The sequence below is a fragment of the Syngnathus floridae genome, chromosome 7 (genome assembly GCF_059516105.1).
Source record: "Syngnathus floridae isolate MCC-2025c chromosome 7, RoL_Sflo_1.0, whole genome shotgun sequence".
Lineage (NCBI taxonomy): Eukaryota > Metazoa > Chordata > Actinopteri > Syngnathiformes > Syngnathidae > Syngnathus > Syngnathus floridae.
The window spans coordinates 7,245,443-7,267,537 of NC_142419.1; the positions used below are offsets into that span (position 1 = coordinate 7,245,443).

At 39.2% G+C, this 22,095-nt stretch overlaps 1 protein-coding gene across 8 annotated transcripts in view; it reads right to left on the reverse strand.

Moving 5' to 3' along the window:
• The window catches only part of LOC148394952 (leucine-rich repeat and fibronectin type III domain-containing protein 1-like protein), a 108,371-nt gene extending 107,117 nt beyond the window's left edge, over window positions 1–1,254 (reverse strand). For 6 of the 8 annotated variants that reach the window (XM_088380950.1, XM_088380956.1, XM_088380953.1 and 3 more), the window contains exon 1: window positions 295–1,254. The gene's annotated coding sequence lies outside the window, so the exon portion shown is untranslated. Of the gene's footprint in view, window positions 1–85; window positions 223–294 lie in introns of all 8 variants that reach the window. The other 2 variants (XM_088380949.1, XM_088380951.1) reach the window with 2 other exon arrangements.
• Window positions 1,255–22,095: the final 20,841 nt, after the last annotated feature.

Sequence of the window (22,095 nt, forward strand, 5' to 3'; positions counted from 1 at the left end):
TGCGCGCTTTGCTAAACTCTCAGTAAAAAAATTATAAATGCAGCACTATTCCATCCCTTCAACCACATTTCGTCTTACTTCCAACCTCTTTCCGTTGCCCCATATGGCTCCAGTCTACAAATTGGATATCATCTCATCTCGGCTATGTAGTAGAGAATCCTAGCGCCATTATCTCCCCATCGCGTCTCCTCTGGTTCCCTCACATCCTCTGTGTGCATTACTCTGATGGAGAGTGGGGAAATTGCGCAATAATCAGATGATTGAAAGTAGAATGGGAGACATTATATACTGTACCTTTGCGTCTCCCTCGCCTCCTCGCTGGTGGTGAAGGTTATCTCTCCAGTTATCTCCACTCTTAAATAAAGCGCACAATTCCTCTCAGCTAAAATTGCGTGAAATAATCCCACTCCCGATCAGAAGCATTCTTTGGATACAAAAACAGTCAATGTCCACTTTTTCTATTTTCGTGCTCTCGCTCTTCACTGCACGACGCTTACTTTTGGGGTTGTCGGGCGCCACGTGAAGCCGGGGATCAGTCGAGTTTAGATAAATGAGGTGCAGCCCACAAAAACCCAGCGTCCTCTCGAGCTCCACTGGGACACGGTTTATAAACGGAAAACGCGCCGCTAAATCGGCGCACCGGTGTGTTCGCGGACAGCATTTGCTCTCCGCATGAGCTCCCCGCGCCCCCTTCTTCCAATTGCCCGTTTAAAGGCAAATATCCAATTGCGTATTATCCCTGGCAACCACCACTTGGTTAATAGGCAATGACAAAGCAATGACAACGGGAAAGCTTGAAGATCAATTCCTTCCTAAAGACAGTCGCGTGTTTGTTTGTCACCTTTGGGTGGCCCTATTGCGGCTCCTCGCTTCCAAATCCAAGTGCATGGCTGTCCCAACAGCAGAGTCCTGTCATCTGCAGCTTTTTCAACACCTTTGGCTAAATGATAACCTCCCGGTGGCGCTTAATAGATTAGATTCCGCCACAAGGTTATCCAGAGAGATCTCTCCCAGGAGTCGTTGCCCTCTTTCCGCCTCACAAGTGACTTTGTCTTGACCCGTTGTCTGTCCGCACGGTGAGGAAATTTATAGCCAACGTTGACCAATATGGTGCAGCCTGTAGAGTAATGATCCACAAATACTAAAAATATAGATATATAAGTCCCTTTGTAACCAGCTGTGAACCTTCGCGCACGGTCAGATCCCTGATAGAATGGGATTTGCTTCGACACTGTGAGCATCCTAAATGGCCCCGCCCGCAGTTACTTTCACACAGTGCGGCTGTGGGCTTTGTCCCGGTAGCCGATGCACGCCTACAAGCCCCAACCCAGTCTGTGTCCTCCCCTCTGCGTCCGTCTGTCGATGGGCTGCTGCTGGCGGATTGCGCAATGATTAATTGATGCAGGGCGTTTGCCTTGAACGAGTGTTTTTAGCCTCTAGCGGTAAAACAGCTAAACCAGGTCTATCAAACAGCAAATGTTGAATTTTTTTTCATGTTTATCTGACTCAACTTTCAAAGTAGAATGAGCAAAATCAGAATGTATTACAATGTATGTGCTGGATTTGGCTTGAACAACACAGTATTGTAAAAGTGGGATATACTTACAAAAAATAGACCTAAAAGGTGGTATGGAATAAAAGTGGAAGATTATATCAAATCCAAAGGTCATCGTCACAATTGTGCCACTTACGCCACTAGGGGCTGTAGATGAGCTATTTTCCTCCTCTGAAATTTTTTAATCGGCATACTGACATTTAGTTCTTTGATTAAAAGTAATTGATAGAAGCAGAGTTATGCAGATGGGATTCCCAGTGAGACAGATGAGGCTTGGTCTGTACAATAATAGCGGTGATTAGTGCAATCACAAATACCCTGTCGTGGATTTCAACAGATGCTGCATGTCTTTTTTTTTATTTAGCCTTTCTATTATCTAATTATAGCAAGACATTGTACAATTTACATGGAAGAAAACATAATTTGAAGATTAAACCGAGCTAATAAAGCCGTGAAGGTGATTCAAGAACATGGGGAAAACAGAGCGAACAGCCTCATCTTATCTCATGCAACACTTAAATAAATTCATGATGCTGATAAATAGATGCTAAACATTTTAATACCCATAACCTGAATAAGTGCAAAAATAAATGCACTTATGTTTAGTTAATAATATTACAATAAGATAACATTACTCATCATTGAAGATTAGTGATAGATAAAATGATATTAATGAGTTCCAAGTGACAGGGTGGCAATTGTGCAAAGGTAGACATTGACATGACTTTTTTCCTACTGGCTTCTGCTGGCTACACAAATACATCAACCTTAGAGAAAAAAGTTTAAAAAAAGTTTGGAGCACAAAAAGAAAACAACATATACTTTGAGGGCAGAGAGGGCAGTAAGAGAGAAAAAGCAATATTGGAATATTTATTTTAACACAGTAGTGAAAGGGTTTTGTTACTGCTATTTGTTAACAAATGAAACGGCCGCCATTGACTATTTGAAAAAAAATAAAACAAGGTGAAGTGTATGCGTGCGGCGCTCTTCAATAAGACCTCACAAAATGGAAAATAGGAGGCAAAGTGAGGAGGAAAAAAAAGCCCAGCTAAAAACTCCAACAGCGGATTCAGCACCAGGGACAGCTCTGTTGCAGGATTCAGCGGCACAAGGCGGAAAAGCTTTATCCTCAGAGAAAAGCCAAAAGCGCCTCTTCTCTCAACATGTTCTGATATATTTCACTCTAATTCTCTTGCTGCATCCCTTATACACGCGCACAGCCACACAAGCACACTCGTGCTTATCCGTGTTACGTCTCCTGCTCCACCTTTTCTCACATAACGATTCAGCCGTGCTTGTTTCGCTAACTAACCCTCCACAGAATGTGCTCCTGTCATAACTCCGCCTGGTGGTGAGTTGCTTTGTGCCTAAAATGAGTTCGAAATAGCAGAATTCTAAGAAGGCTTGGGAAGAACTGTTTTTTTCTTGAAAATGTCTTGACGTGAATGGCTAAAATGAGTCATGGAGGAATTTTCAATGTGAACAGACTGAGTGATATGTGAAGCTGACGCATTAAAAATTGTCAAGCTGTATTTACAGCATTTATGATCATTAAACTAGCAAACAGAGTTAATGACGTCAAACAATTATAAAGTGTATTAAGAATATTGTAATTCAGCTATTGGACGTGGTGAATCTTGCTTGTGAACAACTGAGGAAGCTCACTTCACACCCTTTCACCTCTTTCCAATTAACATGTTCACCTGTTGGATGTTCCTGTTATTTTTAAGCTTTTCTCATCTTTCCCAGTCTTTTGTTGCCCCAGACCCAGCTTTTGTAGGAATATGTTACAAGCATCAAATTCAAATAGATTTGAAAAAAAAAAAAATTAATTAAGCAGACTAAAAATATGTTTTCACTGTGTTCTGTTTTTATTTGCATTTTACACAAGATCCTAAATTCATTTGAAGTGGGGTTTGTACAATTGCAAGAAATTTAAGGAATTCATCAGCAACAGTGTCAGAGAATCAAAGATCTCTGAAATCTGGACAAATCTTTTCACATATCCGGCAAGACCAAAAACCAACATTGAATGACATTCACTCGCTCAGGCGTCACTGCATTAAAAACCGGAATCATTGTGTCATGGCTATTGTCACGTGGGATCTTGAACACTTCAGAAAACCATTGCTAGTTAACAGTTCATCACTTTATCTACAAATGCAAATTAAAATTCCACCTTGCAAAGAAAAAGCCATATATCGCAAACAGCCCAAAATGTGTCTGGCTTCTCCGACCCCGACCTCATCTGAGTTGAACTGAACCAAAGTAGAAAATTGTGCTGTGGTCTGACAAGTCCACATTTCAAATAGATGCTCCCTGGGCACTTAAGCAGCCCCCTGCCCTAGTGGGTGCTGCTAACAGTGTGTGTTTGCTGTGATGGATCAAATACAGATGCCAATTTTTTTTGTACATATGTACACGAGAAAAAAAGATTATTGTCTTCATCTTAAACTGTACAGTCTCCTATATTATAAAATTGGACTGTTTTAAAAATATTGGAATTGTTTTTAAGTGTGGACTGATGGAAGCCTGATGGAGTGCAGTGGATATAGTGGAAGCAGAGTTGGTTAATGTGTTTATCCCAGGGCTCAGGATGAAAAGAGTGATGGGAAAGAGATAAGAGGAAGAGCAAGTGAGTGAGAGAAACAGAAAGAGAGAGAGAGAGAGAGAGAGAGAGAGCGAGAGAGCGAGAGAGCGAGAGAGCGAGAGAGAGAGAGAGAGAGAGAGAGAGAGAGAAGAATAGAGAGAAAGAGAGACAGACAGAGAGTGAGAGAGAGGTCAATAGGGAAAACTCGGCAGAGTGACATGGAAATGGAAGGACTCCCAAGGAGAGGGCGACAAAGAGGTTTTATTTGCTCATTTTGTATTCTGAACACTGTCAATTTGTTACAGGTCAGTCAGCTCTCAATCCAGTACACGTCACTGGGCACCGTTATAGGGAAAACAAGACTGTCGATCGTAGGTTATTCTTGAGTTCATCCCCAAATACAATGCGAAAAGTGAAAGTAAATTAGTCATTAACATTACAAATTGATTAGACTATTTTGAGAAGCAGAATTAATCTTTTTGCCCTATGTCAGCTGGCATTTGCTCTCACCCACCTGTAAAACTGCAAGATAAGTGGTAGAAAATGAATGACTGAATAAATCTAAGCTGTCAGCTCACAAATTGCATTCTGTTGTCAACTGCGGAGTTCAAGTTTTGTGACATTTTAGATTTTGTGTTGTGAAAGTCTGCCTCTGCTGGGTGACAACAGAATACTTAAGGGAAGGTAGAGCAGCATACGACAAGCAAAGACAAATGCCTTAACCAACTTGTTGCTTACTTTATAATGACTGACCCGCTTTGGTACGGGGATTAATATTTTTAGAGCACAGCAAATCTGTATGTGGTTGTTACATCACACACACACAGCAAAAAGATTCAGAGTTTTGTAGCTTGGCTACTTTCAAATTTGTCTTAAAATATTCAATAAGACAAACACTCAGGACTCCACACGAGCAGGCCTGAATTGAGATCAAAACCAGGAAGTTGTTGACTGTGAAGCCGACGCACATCACTGCGCTACCATATTGCCAACATAAATTCCTGAAACTGCAACAAGTATAATAGCTATCATAAAACAACCATAATATGTACTTGGAGGACAAAGCTGTGTTTTGTTCACCACAGGAGGCTGATTGGCCAACATTTTGCAAACACCTGTAATAATTTGATTCAGATTAGTTGCTGTTCAATAATTTTCAGGATTCCAAGAATAGTTGTACCTCCTAATGTATTATATTTTTGTGCCAGTCACTGAAGCATGATGAGCCGCATACTGTGGCAGGGCTTCCTTTCCTCCTGTGCTGCATTACACATGACACTTTGCAGCACAGGAAAGATATGGACCAAGACCACCGTGTAAAATCATACCATAGCTCAGCATGACATTGAACTGTACAGCACAGTGTGAAAACTATGCCGCAGTTGAACACGGCAAGGGCAGCAGCTTTCCAGATTAAATAGGAACAAATCGGAATGATCTTGCACAGACTGCTGCCCCACTGAGCTCTTGCTTAAAATGTGGCACGTTAAAGCTTAAGACTGCATAGTATGGCACTGAACGACAAAATGAGTTTTGGGCAAATATTGTGGGTTTTGCCAATTCCAGACACGGCATGGTTGCCAAGTAATTTTGTTTTGGATTAACCAAGACTCACAAAAAAACAAACCAATAACATCATGACCTGTGGTGGTCTGTCAATGATGAACCCCCTCATTCAAAGCATCATGGGGTCGCCTTCAGCCACCTCACTCAGTCATCTGATCATCATGATCGTACTCAGCTCAGACCAAGCTTACAGGAGTATAAATAGAATTGACATAGGTGACACCGAGAAACTGAACGTACATCGTGAGAAGTATGTGAGATGCCCCTGCTGCTCTAGAGAGCCCTTAGTCCTGCTGTGCTCACCTCTGTTCCGTGCTGAGGCATTCTGTTTCATGCCAAGCAGGCTAACTACAGCCTTATGCTCCGTTGGTGCAGAACGTCAACTTCATCTGCTGCAGTGCCCTGTCGCCTTGTGTGTATTGAGTGGATGAATAAATACCAAGAGAAACCGACCGAGAGAGTGACGGCACAAAGAATTCTGCAATGAGGCTGACAATGATGTGGAAACAGACTGTGTCCAACATTTTACAGAAAGAAAAATAAACTAAATTTTATGATAAAAAAAAGTGTGGAAAAGAATGGATAACAAACATCTGACATACATTTTTAAATTGGGTATAATTTTTCTCACATTTGTAGCTATCCTATTTGAAAACATAACTACTGTAGGAGTGAGGCTTTATGTTGTGATGGAAGCTGTAAAGTTAAACAAAACTGACCTTGGCCTCGCTCTCTAATGAGCACATTTCTAATCTCATCCATTCTGGTGATTTCTAAAGAAAAACCTGAACATCTTCATTTCCGCCACCTCCAGCTTTGCTTCCTGTCATTTCTTCAGTGCCTTTGTCTGGCGGGCCTCACTATTGTCTTTTAAACTCTCCTCTTCATCTTTTTACGGCATCGCATATTGCTGAAATGACTTATTTTAATGACAGTTGAAGCCTGTTTTACTAAAGATTTGCGTATGCACAGATCATATCAGAGGCGGGGAAAACTTTTTGCTTTATGTGAGCATTTGCAAATGGCACAAACAAAAATCATTGCAACATATTGCCTATTCAGCATAGGTTTGATTTGGAAACAGTCACAAGAAGGGGTCATTTAATATGTCTGGGTCAGTGTACAGTGAAAAAGACTCCAGACCTTTTTTGTTTTTTTAATGATGGATTTATTTTCTGTAATACATTTGTTTGGGTGCCACTTCCAATTCCATACATTAAAGTTCATTTCGCACTTGGTGTGCTCGTCCAAGTTTAACCATGGCGAACACAAAATTCTTCTGAATATTGCTGCCTCCACCACTTTTACACCTGTTGCCAACAGCCTGCGCATTCTGCTAGAGTGCGTGAATGTGTAATTTTGTGCCGTTTTTTTGAGGCTCTTATTAAAACATTGCAATCTTGACAGATCACATGCAACACGCCCACCAACAGTGTGTATGCGCAATCTGTTAGCATGAACACAGTTAAGTACCAGTTGTTTTGGACCTTAGCAACTAAGGCCCGTAGAGTGTCCGAATTTAGAACTTACACTACTCGTACTACAGCTTTTTGTATTATTTAGTTTAAAAAAAAAAGTTTACCATCAAGCATCATGGAAAGCAAGAGGAATGGAAAAACTATGAATAATACTGTGGACTTGTTATCCGCAGAGGATAGGGACAGACTCAAAATAGAAAAAAAATCCAAATAATTGTACTTCTTTAAAAGCCATTATAATTCTGTACATTCATCATTTGAAACATACAAATACCACAAACTATGTCTAGAATTTAAAAGCATTTTAAATACTGCCAAGTACCTTCAAAAATTATTGTAGCACTGCAATTGTTAAGAATCAAGTCAACCTTTGGCAAACCAGAGAGAAGTGTTGTGGGACCCATCGACCTTAGATTTCGTGCCAATATATTGAAAATGAAGGTCAATATAACAAATGTTTTCCTGGTGTTCACATGCAGCCATGTAGCCAAGCATCGATTTGGTAGCAAAGCCGTCACTGGCCGAGGAGGAATTCAATTTCAACCAGAAATGAGTTCTAAATGGTCTTGGGCCACTTGCCACTTCCATAAGACATAATCCAGTATTTCAGCTTTCAGGCAACAGATGTTCTGAGTTATGATCTGATCCAGCTGTGCATTAAAATCATTACATACAGCATGTTAAACTATGAATTTGCAATTTACTGCCATAAAGCTCATGTTTCCGTATTAGTTTCAGATTACATTCATCTGGCATTTGTACCACATAATGCGGAAATCCTCATTCAAAACTTCATCCTCAGAAGTAATTACGAGTTTTATGAAGAATTATTATAATGTTAACATTTTCAAACTCCTTGGCTTGGTCAATCCTGTGAAAACAAAATCTATAGTACAGATGTGTGAAAAATATCAAATCTGCCAAACTGGATATTTTGGACCGCTGGTGGCCTTTATGTGATACAGACGGCCATTCTGGCCCAAAGTCAGCTGGGATAACTTCCAGTTACCCTCCACAAAACGTAAGGAAAATTGATGGATGGCATCTTCAGCAGGAGGCGCATGCATGGCCCTGTGCTTAACCTTTTGCCACACCAGCTGGCACCACAAATATGTCGCATAGGGCTATTGCATTTATGCACGTCATCATCTTTAGCTGATAGCAGTAAGTGCTCCAGCTGAGCTAAATATTCAAAACGCTCACACTGTACTAGTGGCGTTAGTTACTGGGCCTTTGGCTGTTTGCTGTTTAATATGCAAGATGGTGGCATTAAGGGGCTAAGCGTGCTGTTGCTATCGTTATTAATATGCACCATAAGGCTGCACTTGCACAGTGCTAGAGCTGCAAGCTCTAATGCCCTGGGAAATCCCTGCCGCTGACCTTTTGCTGACAGGATGAAACCTGACACGGATACACACATGGTAATGAGGGCTGTGAAGAGAGCAAGAAGAAGAGTGAGAATGGCCATCTTGTGTCAAAGCAAGTGTGATGGAGTAGATAGTAGCAAGATTGAAATGCAAACATGTAGGCGACTATAAAAGAAATTAGGAAATGGACATACATTACAGGGTTATGAAAATAACCTTTTTTTTTTAACTTTGGGAGGATAATCAAAAGCTGATCTGAAGTGAATGGATGCCATTTCTGGACAGGACGTGACAGAAATGGAGACCAGCAGAGGGAGAGGAGAATACGTATGTGACGCAATGAGGGCACAGACGAAGAGGGATGCATGTGATGGGCTGATTGTGGAAAAGGACAGGTGTCTGCCAGCATGAAAAAAATGACAATGGTATAAATAGAAGAGACAACAATGTGACTTGGGTAGGAGAAATATCAGTCAATATTGAGAAGACAATAGGAAGATGGAAGGTAAAAGGAGACAAAGAAGAAAGATTGTAATCGAAGCAGATCATCACGATTCCCTCACAGCAGTTTGAGTGAGGCTGCAATTTAATGCTCTGGCAAGTCACAACAAGCTTGTCTATGCATGCATTTGAGAGTTACGAGTGGGCTGGAGGCAGACAGTTTGACACCCACCGGATTCAAACGCTAAAAAACAAATGAGTGAGTCCGAGTCACAGACAGAAGGAGCAGAATGTTTCTCATTGTTGGGACTCTCTGTTTTAAAGATCAGTCATGGTTGGGAGAATGAGTCCGATAAGAGACGTTGAGAAATGAAAGGGGCAGCAGAGAGGAAAGTGGAGGGCAACGAGAAACTGTGCAAGGAGCAACAACACGTAGAGAAAAATGAATGAGGCCAAAATAGAGAATGGCCTTGGTGAGTAGACAGATCCATGTGTTTAGGAGAGGAGTGAAGGAAGCAAGCAGAAAAATGAAGATGGGAGCGCAAACCAGCGAGGATCAAGGACTAAACCGGAGAGGGATGCAAAGATGAGCGGATGATGAAGGACATGGGGAGAGCAGAAGAAAAGAGGATAGGGGGAGGTGAGGATTTGGGAAAATGGGGAATGAGATGGGGCAGTAATGGAGAGGAGAAGAAAGGAAAAGTCGAGGAGAGAAGATAGGATTAGATGAGGGTTGGAAACAGAAGAGGGGAGGGAGCGCCATATGGGACAGGAGATGAGACAGAAATGAGTTCCTTTTTTTATCCAAAATAGAGTAATCCCCCACAAAACTGTTGAGATAAAGGAGTTGAAATAACAAGTTTGGGAAAGTGGCTTGGACTTGTTAATGGAATGCTGATTTCATATCCAAATCCTGGGATGTATAAATATCAGCAGGTGTAATCGGAATAGCGCCATAATCTTTCAAATGTATGAAAATGCATTGGGATGTAACATATGTATTGAACATGCTTCCTGGCATTTATTTTTCTTTCTGAAAGGTTTTATGGTTCTTTCTTGTGAATTTCTTAACAAATACTTAGTTTTATAACTACTGTTTCCTAGAACTGCTTTCCTGCTGTGTTGCTTGAAGTTGATGGCTATTACAGATTAGGATGACTGGTTGAAGTTTGTATGTAGAATTAAAAGTTTAATTTGATTTAACTTCTGTAAAGAAAAACACAATTTCATGTTTCAAATTGCAATAGAATGCCTTGTGTTTCACATATGTTTTTATATGTCCTGAATTTAACACCGGTCAATTAGAAATGCACTCCTTTTGGGTTGTTAGGAAAACAATGTAGGCCGACCGCTACGTAAAAGTGGCAATTAATGGTGTCTTTTTGGAACAATGTTCCCTTGCTGTTTTCTTTAATGCTGGGTGAGCTCTTCAGATTGATGGAAGAAATAAAATATCTGAATTTGCATTAATGTGGAAAGGAGCAGCTATACTGCTCCTTTGTTTTCTTTTGGGCTGTACTATAATATGGTATTAAAATTCAAACAGTAAAAATTATTGCGACATACCATAATGGGGCAGAGTGTTTTTGAGTCATTTAACATTTTGTGTTTTAACAGAAAACAAAGAGTTACATGTTAATAATGCAAAACTGAAACAGTCATAAAATATGAGTCTCTGGCACTTCCTAAAATGTGAAAAATACTACTACAAGTAAATGCAACTTGGGTCTCATTATAGCCCCGAAAGAAAAGAGAAACAAAAATGGTTGATTATGCCTGTGTGAGTGCCTCATCCATCAAGTCCAAAACAAAGTGTGCCACCAATAGACAGTAGGAGTGGGATTGCTTTTTCACTACAGCATGACCACCTTGTCTGACATTACAAGAGGATGTGAGTGATGAGGAGAGAGACATCTGAGGAGGACAAGTAGGAAGAGAAAATAAAGAGAGAAATACAGAGAAGAGGTGAGGTGTTATTACGAGAAACAATCTGACCTAAAATGAAGTAGAATTTTAACAAACAAAATGGAACATAGGACTCTTGCTTTTCTTCGACAAGATATCACTGAGATGTTATTGCTGTTGTTGGGTAAATAAAAACAACTACAAAAAAAAGAAAATCCTGTGTGGGCCTCTAAGATGTAGAGAATAGTCATCCGAGGGATTTGAAGGAGAATGACTTATCACAAGCAAACACACATGATGGAAGCAGAGTGGCACGTCTAAGGTCTCACAGACACAGATACAGAATGTAGACTGTCTTTGAATAATGCATTGAGAAGGGGAAAAACACCAGCATCAAGAAATGGGAGCAGGTTCAAGGAGTGTCATTATTTGGTGCCACTGAGAAGTGAGAAACTTTACCACAGTGCAAATATGACTAAATACTAATCTTGTCTCATGCCATTAATTTCTTGCTTAGAATTAAATTACAGGAAATCACAAGTCAGCGATCTTGTTGAGGTTCCATTTTAAATAGCGTAGGTTCCATCATACTTCAAAAACAAGTTTGCTATTCACGGACCAGATCATTTCTTGTATCCCTGTCAACTCACATCATTCACAGCTGTGATACAAATGTTCTCCATTCGTTATGACAAAAACTGCATTGGACATTTTTTCACTATTGCATTATGTGTGTCCTGGTGAATATGGCAGGGGTGTCATCTGATGTGGTGGAATTGGGTAAATCACTCGCTTGCTTTTACTTCTGTGTGACCAAGCCAAAGCTTTTATAACCCCACCACGTACTATGAACAGTAATTCAGTGATGGTCGACCATGTAGCTTGAAAGCGCAAGACTTTTGTAAAACGGATTTATGGGTGCTTAGCTAAAGGATGTTGACAACTGAGGTGATCAGCTCTTCTTTTCGCAGATCCCCCGTGCAGGCATGAAATAGCGTCTCTTCATCCTCGCGATTTTACTCCTCTGCCCACGCGGACATTTTGTATGGAATGCTGCTTTGTGTAACTTGTGGCACTGGCAGAATTAAATTCCGTACAAACACAATATGATGATGCCATCTTATGAAATTGATAACATTTTAAATGAGTCTTTAGCCGAGTGTTTTTAAACTTCAATTCTATTGCTGCTATTTTCACTCCCAGTGCAAATCTAGCACAAGGTGCAAGTCTACTTTTCCACATGGTCGGAGTTCTCTTTTTTGTGGGCATTTTCTGTAGAAATTGGCATTTCTGAGACTAAACACAGTTGACTCGACTTTGACCCAATCGAATCGTCTCCTCTCATTTCCTTTAAATTCAGTACTGGTAACGCACGCAGTCTACATGGTGGACACATAACTAAAGCCCTAAATGGAGTCCATGCAGGAGATTGCCATGCGTACAGTACATTTACAACGAACTGCTATAGAATATCTACTTGAAGATAATGTCAAATTGGGCGCTTGGAGACCACTGTCAACCTCTGACCGCGTGTCTGCCAGGGGGGCATGATAGCGCAAATCATTTTTTAAAATGCACTGTGCTGCAGCAACTTGCATGGATCTGTGAAAATAACATAACTCATGCCAGACTTGCACTGGGTACGAAAACAGAGCCCACGATCTTTCCCCGAGATAGCCTAAGGATGAAGAATGTATATAAATATCACTACAGCAATGCTCAAAGAGTTATTTATACATTTGCTGAATTTCTCAAGACTTTCCATTCAATGACATTTTCAAAGAGACTTTGTTCATGCAATACATTAACAGTCCCCGTGAGAGTTGTCATTTAAGCTGTCGCTCGACTGTCTGCCTCCTTTTATAAAATAAATTACGAACGTGTGTGAATTTAATGAACGGCTTTTTTGGTATCAATATGAAATAAACTTCAAAGCAGGTGATAGTGGTACTACAAGAAAGCAAAATTAGAAAAAAAAGAAATAAGACAGGTGTTTATTCAGACAGTTTATTCTGATGGATTGTAAACTTGGTCATCAATCCCCCCCCCCCCCCCCCCCATAAATATTGCTCTGGTAAACATCCCAAAAAAACATTCTGAATGCTTTGTAAAAGACATCTATCTTTTTTAAAGAGCCATCTATCACTATCCTCACCAGCTTGGCATTAGAGATGACTAAATGTGGATGGGTGAAAGAGAAACTTTCATTAAATGTAAATGATTATCCGAAAGCACACACACAAAAAAAGCTCCATAAGAAAATTGTGACTTTTGATGATACCTTCAACTAAACTTTTGATCTGTAGAGCATTACTGAGTGAGAAAACTGTCTGGAGTTAACCACACAGATGTAATATTTGCACTGCAGTGCAAAGTTATATATTACTTCTTTAGGAACAAAATGATTGATTCCTAATCATGGGATGAGGGTGGCATGGCTCCGTAATAATGATTGTCATTTTCACCATAGCGGTCTGCACAACTTTTACACACACTGCCAACAACACACGCAATCACTTATGAGTGAGTACACAATTTAGTACACACTTGCTTTTTTTTATTTTAGTAAAAGACTGTAATCCCATTCGATCACATGCAACATGTCGTCTAACAACATGCACAACCTGTTGATAGATAGATAGATAGATAGATAGATAGATAGATAGATAGATAGATAGATAGATAGATAGATAGATAGATAGATAGATAGATAGATAGATAGATAGATAGATAGATAGATAGATAGATAGATAGATAGATAGATAGATAGATAGATAGATAATGCCCTGTGACGTGAAGCTGATCAGTATGGAAAGTGAATATTGGTATAATATAATGGTAATATTTGTCAGGAAGAGGGACAATTTGACATACTGTATATATTTTGTCTTAAAATAAATTTGGTTATTGGACATAATTAAATGGTTAATGAGACCTTTTGAGCTTGTTAAAAAATGGCATTTATTTACATATAATCACATTTTCTAGTCATATCTATAGTAAACAATCGCTAAAACAAGTCAGTGTGACATTGGCAAGAAATTTTCAGAGTTTATGTGTGGGTGAGCGAAATGTCACTGCCAAGCCCACAGATTCCATTAAAGAGATTATGAAGATGCATGCAACCATGTTTACAGTCTTGGTGCCGAAGTTCGGAACATTCTGACCACTGTTATTATATCACAGAGCCAACAGTGCATGTCACCCAACAGCCCACACAAACCGTACATAATCAACAGCAGTGAATGCTGTGTTTCACAGCACTCTAGTGTCCTTTTACAGAGAAGGGTAACCGTTAATGGACTGCCACTCATGATTATTATTATTATTAAAACCCTATGCAAACTATGCAGTATATCAAGGAAATAAGGTGTATAAAACTGAAATAAAAGAGCAGAATGGTAGCCCAAATGGCATCATTAGATTGGGCTGATATGAACTGTATGAGATTTGAATACCAATAAGAAATCATAATATGCGGACTGAGCCACACGTTAATGAAACATCTCACAATGCCATTGTGCTTATGGAACTTAAGACTCTTGCAAATGTACAAACCTAAAGGAGCTATTCGAAACAGTCAAACCATTCCACAGTCATTAATTATAAGATGTTTATTCAAATCAATCACACTTGATTTATGCTTTCTCGTGACACAATGCTGACACACAGCAGAACGGAGCCCGAGGGGACCAAAGACTTCAGAACACATCAAATGCACTAGATTAAAGCCTTGATCTAAACCATTATTAGGCGAGAACGAGCCGGAACTAAGTGAACTTCTCATGCTCCTTTTTTATCACAAATTATAACAGGGTGTTGCACATGCACAAGAGAATTGGATTCATACAGAAGCCAATTGTCAGACAGCAGACAGGATATTATCAAGTACGCAATACGTCTGAATTGTAAAGGATAACAGATAATGCAGAATGTATTTAAGATAGCCTTTTAAGTCTCATATTCCTAGAAAATGTTCAAAATGTCCTCCTACCTTCTCCAACATGGCCTCATCAGTATTTTAAAACATACTGTGTGCATAATTATTGTTCTTCCTCTGCCTTGATTCTCTTTTCTACCCCCTATGGATTCAAGGACCCATGGTTGGGAATCCTCGTTTTAAGTCAGTGAGCACAGCAAAATCACGCAAATTTCTCACGTGTTAAGCAATCCATTAGTGCTGCTGTGTTCCCTGTGTGTACATTATATGTTCTCAATATTTCTGAATGGATACTGATTTTTGCATAGAAATACAGGCTGCATAAGATAGAGTATGCAAAGTAAATTATGTTTACGGAGAAAAAAAAACTCAATTTTATGTTTTGGTGGTACTTGGAATCACAGCTGTGCAGAGAAGAAACAGTCCTAAGATTGTATTTCCTGGGGTGAGATTTCCTATTTGGTCTTAATGGCTGTTGGCCAGGCAACGTTTAAGTGTTGAACTTAAAATTGTCTAAATAATTCGATTACTAGTGTTATAAACTTGTTGGTACAGTCACAACGTGCTGGTATAACTCGATTTGCATTTGTTTGTTTTTGCAAGAGCAAATAAGGAAAGACTTGAGGGAGTGTGAAAGGACAACAGAGAAACAATATGCGTTTGCATGCCTACTCTGAATTAATGTTTTGTGCCGCAACTGTCCGTTTTACTTGAGCACACACACTTCCCTACTCTCATAAAGTGAAGCAGTTAACAGTAAAACTTTGATTTGTTATTTTCGGACTCTGAACAAAAAAAATAGAAGGCATGCGTCTGCAAATAAAAGCCTTACCTTTTAAATATCCAATCTAATCCAACCTTTTTCTACACTACGGATCAGTAACCCATGCAACAATAAAAAAGACATAATTGCCGAGATACATTTTCATAGCAAAGTCCTGCAAAATACACAAAATAATTTTATCTGGATCGCCCTTTATACAAATAAGAGTTTCATTCCAACAATTCCTTTATCTTATATTTAAAAGGCTATTTTTCCAGAAAAGCAATATACACAGAGAAGTACATGTGAACTAGAGGTGTAAACCACTCGCCACTATGTTGCCTCAAATCAATTAAACAATTAAGAAACAACTAATTAACTATTAATGCAAGTCTTGTTTAGGCGTGTCCTTGTAACATTGAATTTAAAAGATCCACATCTTATCCTCCCAGGCGAAAGTACTAATTAAATGCTTTCCGGAATGATAGGGTTTCAATTGTAGCTTTTTTATTACTATTATTATTTTGATTCCAACTGGAGTTTATTCCTTTTTAATTCCTATTATGTTAAAATGAGAGGTCAACAGATAAAAACTGCCCTCAAACCACTCGCACAGCTTGTTCAGTCCACAACAACAAGCCATTTCTAAATATGTTACCATCAGCTCATCATATTTCAATTGCTAAAAATTTCCAGTCAATTTAAAAGCCATGCTATAATCATACTGTATAGTGCGGACAGAAGAAAGTGGTGTGTTTGTTCACATGAGCGTGGGATTAAGTGATTGTCGAGTAGAATCGATTGTAGTATTTACCGTGCGATTGACTGGTGAGCAATGCAGTGTCGCCTGCCGTTCATTCAAACATCGCTGACACAAGCCCCAGTTATCCACAAAAGTATTGAGGAAAAAAAACCGAAATGTGTTCATGGATGTAAGTGGAGTAAATAGTTTCTACAACTGTGACATGAAGACAAAAAACGAAAATAAAAGATTGTGCACTCAAAGTGCTGACCTACAAACAAGCCAGCAATAGCAAACTTAATGCATTGGCGTAAACATGCAGTGTGCTGTATCAGTAAAAGTGAACTCTAAAATTAAAAGAAAACAATCTTTATAAAACGCCAAACTTGATGTTGATGTGTACTGTACGGCCTTGTGCTTACTGTTTGTTTACACTTTAATTTCCCATGTCGTCCCCGATCTCAGAATGTGAGCTTTGGCCAATTCCTTAAGTAAGGTGTAAAGTTAATTTCCAGTCAGCTTGATTTACTGTGGTGCTCACCTTTCCACTCCCTAGTGGGAAAATGGTTGTTGCCCACAGCTATTTAGGGATCTCTTAAATGCAGAAAACAGATGTTGCTTTATATAAATTATAAAGTAGCTTAAGCTTAGTGTTTTGTGAAACAATATGAAAGGTACATTGGGAAATATCTTTGAAATCACAAATCAATAATGATTTTTGCTGAACGACGTCGCTCGGCGCAGTTTAAAAAGAGGTGTTTTCGAACCGGCTATGCTCACAGAGGAAATTATGACAAAAACTCCAAGCGGACATTATTTCCTGAATGATGCAATGTTGATCAGAGATGTGTGAAGTGGGCACGTGGAGACAGTCTTCAATGTCTATTGTTCATGTTGGTGTGTGATTTGCCCTAGGGCTATGACACACCCACTGAAGTGGTTTAAAATAAATATACATTGTTGTTGTTTTTAAAGTCAATATTCATTTTAATTTAATATACTTAATTTAATTGCTTTTGCAGACAGGAGAGACAATATTGATGGGTGCCCAAATGCACACTTGAGTAGACCAACATAATTGTCCTCACAGGGGAAGGCGATCTTTGTCATTTGGGAGTTTATGTACTCGCCAGCTGCTTATTTCACATTTGGAGTTACAATTAACACATCTGTTGCCTGCTGGATAATGACCTAAATCCCTATGCTCCATTTCTGTGGCAAGTGGAAATACCTGCACAAGTGGTGGCAAAACGTCAGCTTAGTCTATCTATGATGGCTAAACTTTACTGGTTTCAGACTATTGCATCAATTCCAGAAATGCAACTTTTTGTCTTATTTGCAACTCAATGAGGGTCATTCGTTACTGTGACCATTCTTAAAAATGATGCATTTGTGAAGTAATTGTCCCTGACTTCCAAGGTTATAAATTAACAGATACAGTAGCTAGAAAAAAAATCACTGATCCCATCCTTGTAAATATGATTCAGACACAAATTATCACCAAGATTTAATTTTATCATAATGAGCACACGACACATGCAGTAGATACCCCCAGTCTCACTTGATCTTTCTGGCGTGACTGCTATGTGGCAAGATTTAATTAAGGTAACCCCTCCGAAGAATGCATAATTACGAAATGCGTTGTAGATGAATAGCACATCCCTAGGGTGCTGTGAGAGATTGTCAGGTATGTTGCAGAAAGTTGTGCAATTTTACCTAAGATTCAGTAAAATGAATTCAGAGGTTGTTGTCGGGATTTTTCCTAAATACATTACACCTTGTTGACGATAATTGCTGTACTGATTGAAAATAATTTAGTACTCAACTGTGGCAATATAGTATTATGTAGCATATTGCATAGCACTACAATGGTGCCACTTTGGAGTCTGGTAGTCCCGCAGTGACCAACTCCCTTTTCACTGATGCAAACGCATGCCGTTGGCCTCATTTTGTTGTTGTTTTGAGGGGAGTACACAGGGGTTGCTCCGAGGGGAGGGAGGAGAGGCGCATCATCCTCCGATTAGGGGGTAAAAAAAAAAAAAAAAAAAATCATCGCTAGTCAATCTGATGACCTGTGGTTGTGTTGGCTTTTAAATCTCGGTTCCCCTGATGATTTTTTAAGGTTGTTCTGGCTGGTAAAGAAAGTTGACTGTGTAATTTCAGCAATTTCAATTAGACATACCATATAGCGGACAAACAGGGACACTTGAGAAGTAAAATGAAGTTTATAGGATTTACAGAAAGTGTGCAATCATTATTTGAACAATATATATTTGACTTTGTGTATGCTTATGTTGCTTCTGCGTGTGATGTAGTAAAAAGTACGTCCCGAATCGACACGTGCAAAGGAGGCTAATGGACGGCCCTAAAGCTGAGCACAGATCTACAACTACAGTATATCAATAGTAAGATTTCTATTCAAGAAAGATACGCCTCATTTTTTTTTTTTTTTTTGTAACAACCCAAAGATATGACCATAGCTGAGCAAAGAACTAAAAGAACTAAACTGAAAAGGTTATCATGTACTACGTGGTAGTATTAATGTCACAACCTAAACATATGATACAGCAATGTACTGTATTTCTCACCCCTGGAGCTGAGAGTAATGTTTCTTGCAAAGTTTTAAATCTTGAATGTGGGTTAGTGGGCACGGTACTTTGTTGTGTTCCATTTTTGATTAGGAAATGACGCTTGCTGATTCTCCTCTGTGCACAATTAAGCACGGGATATGACTCTACAGGAGGGGAAGACAGAAGGATAAAAACAGGACATCTCTGTAGACAAACAAATTGTGTCTGTGCTGTAGCAGATGAGCGTGCATAGGAGCTGGACTAAATCAGGTGACGACATTGCACATTTGGAAAACAACTCTAAGAAACTATGGAACAAACAAAAGAGAAGAGAAAAATGGCTTTAAGGACAAAAACTGGTTTCTGCTGCTTCACTGCTTCAGGTCTGATAATGTGGCATTTGTGTCCTATCAAGCGCTCTGGAAGCGTTCTCCTCTCACCAAACAAAAACTTTTTGTGGTATGCTGTGCATGCTTCAATGTATTCACTTTCCTTCTGAATTATTTCCTGTGCAATAAAAGTGTAATAATGCCCATGGGCACAACTTTGCTTGTGGTTAACCAGTTGAAAGGTGGGTTGCATTGTTAAATCTACTGCTGCTTTGTCAAAATGTTTTAGACTGATGCAAGCAGGGAATCTCTGCGGTACTAAATGACCTAAAATGTACCCTTATGCAATATGGGCAATAGTTTACAGATTATTAAATGGCTGCTTTGCTACAGATGAATTTTCTAGCCAGCAAATATACAAGGGCATTGCCCATATCATTTGGGAGGACAGATAGTAAACTCGAAATAGAATATAATACAAGAGGTTTTTATTACTCCCACAATGGGTGGATTCAAGTTTTACTGCAGCAAAGTGGCAGTAGCAGCAGATTATAATATCAAGAATCCACAATTACAAACCATTTATGTGCATATTTGAAATTTCAGGCAATGAGATTGAGCACATTGAGTGGATACAATTTTGCAGCAACTGTACATGAATGCAGATGTGAATGGAAAGTGGAGGTCCAAAAAAACACCAATATTAATGGTGAACATTGGACCGACAACTATACATGGATAAACATTAGTGCTATGCCTGAATCATAGGTGACTTAAATTGAAAAGCAGACTGGCCGTCAAATTCAAATGCCGGATTTGAGTTTGTCAGATATGTGTGAGAATGAATCATCACATATTGATGCTTGTACTCATGCCACAGGAAATGTTAGAATGGCAACGTGTGTGATGTAATATATATATGTGGGGGGTGTTCAGCATCATGTGAAGCATGCATTCAACAATCTCTTGCAAACAACAGAGTGAGTGAACTATATTTATTCAGAGCACACAGCAGGAAGTTTGGGTTGAAAGCATAGTGTATATCATATTGACCTGGTTTTGAATAAGTTTATTTTTCGACTTTCATGTGGCACTTTTGGACCACACGTCCAGAGAACCACCCATTAACACACCTTTGTAAGTGTCGGGAGAATGAAGCCAATCAATTTTGTAGCTGAGGACTATTTTTTTTCTCTATAATAATACTTTTGAAGGTAAATGTATGCAGTTCCACTATGAATGATACCAGTAATTTTAATTAAAATAACTATTTAAAAAATACACAGGGGGCAGCAGTACGGAATGACCTCCAGTAACTCTCCTTCACACATTGAGGTGAAAGTGAGATTATTTAAAGTAAATGTTAGCTGGAGAAACAATGACAGTAGTGCGTGACAGAAACGATTTTTCAAATAAAAGCCAAAAGAGAGACAAAAGAAGGGTGTGAAGAGTTAGCATGTGGTAATAATCATCTCATACTTAATTCCTCTTTCGACTGGCACCACACGGTTGCAACTGCCACGACATCCTGTAGAATAATCAAACCCATGCAGAGACACCTGTCTGCCCTACGGGGAACCTTTACAGCCCATCAGGCCCAAAGAACATGTCACATCTATGTTACCTAGCAACAGGGTATTACATAGTACAACATCATATTTGAGGGATGGGTCATTGCTATGCACGGACACTGGAGAGCATGTTTTGTGCAAGCCACATCAGTATTGGCTGTATCGTTCATCATCATTCTTATAATTATCTTTTTCCATCCTTCAACCAATACAGTATACTCCAGTGTGCATTTAATGTTCTGGACTTAATGTCACTTCTAATTTTTCCTGACCACATCTTAGCTCAATACAATTACTTCAACTGTGTGCTGCCTGGCACCTCACTAGGCTGAGCATTACTAATTAAAGGTTAACTGTTGAAGGTAAGTTGGGTGGTCAGTTTCACTACTTCTAGTGATGGGAAAATAAAACTTCAAATTTGCTTCATGAACCAGTTATTGGTTAACAATTGCTTAACCAGTTGTTAACGAGATGATTCTTTTTTTTTACTTCTTTGTTCAATGTTGAATTCCCTACACTTCCTAAAAACTAAAGGAGTCATAAAATACAACTGGTTAATGAAGCAAATTTGAAGCTTCATTTTCCCATCTAACTACCACGAAAGAATTAACAACACTGAACAGGCAAAATAAGCCGAACGCAAGTTAGGCTTGTTTTGCCTCAGCACTGGTAAAAGAACATTTTTAGTAAAAAGAAAACAAAAAAATTGTTTACCTTCAATAACGGAAGCATGCGTCGACACGAGTGCAGGGAGGACTGAGCCAAATATTAACAAAAACAGAAGCAAGCAAAATGGTTTCAACCCAAGTACATAACTCATCAAAGTCCTGAAAAACAAAACTTTAAGTAACAAAGAAACACTGGGGAAAGAAAAACTCAAGACGGCAATTTACAATGAGTGACCATGGCAGTGACAATGATGCAACAAAGACTGTAGAGAAAGAAGGAAACTAAATACAGGCAAACTGATTAGACAATGGCAAAAACCTGGAAAAAGCACAAGTGGGTGAGGGAGCTGATTGGAAGACACAAGAGGCAGGGCTGATGAGACCAGTTGGAAACAATAACCTCATGAGACAGACATTGATAAAAGGGACACAAGCAAAACAAACCTAATTCAAAAACCAAATCAAAAACGGATCATGACATTAGGCCTATTTTAAAAGTATGAGAAAATACTCTACCAGATTGGCCTGGAAAAGACCACCTGCTATGGAATTGTACAGACATTTCCAATTGTCACTCTGCCCCTGAGAGCTTTGTATATCATAGATCAGG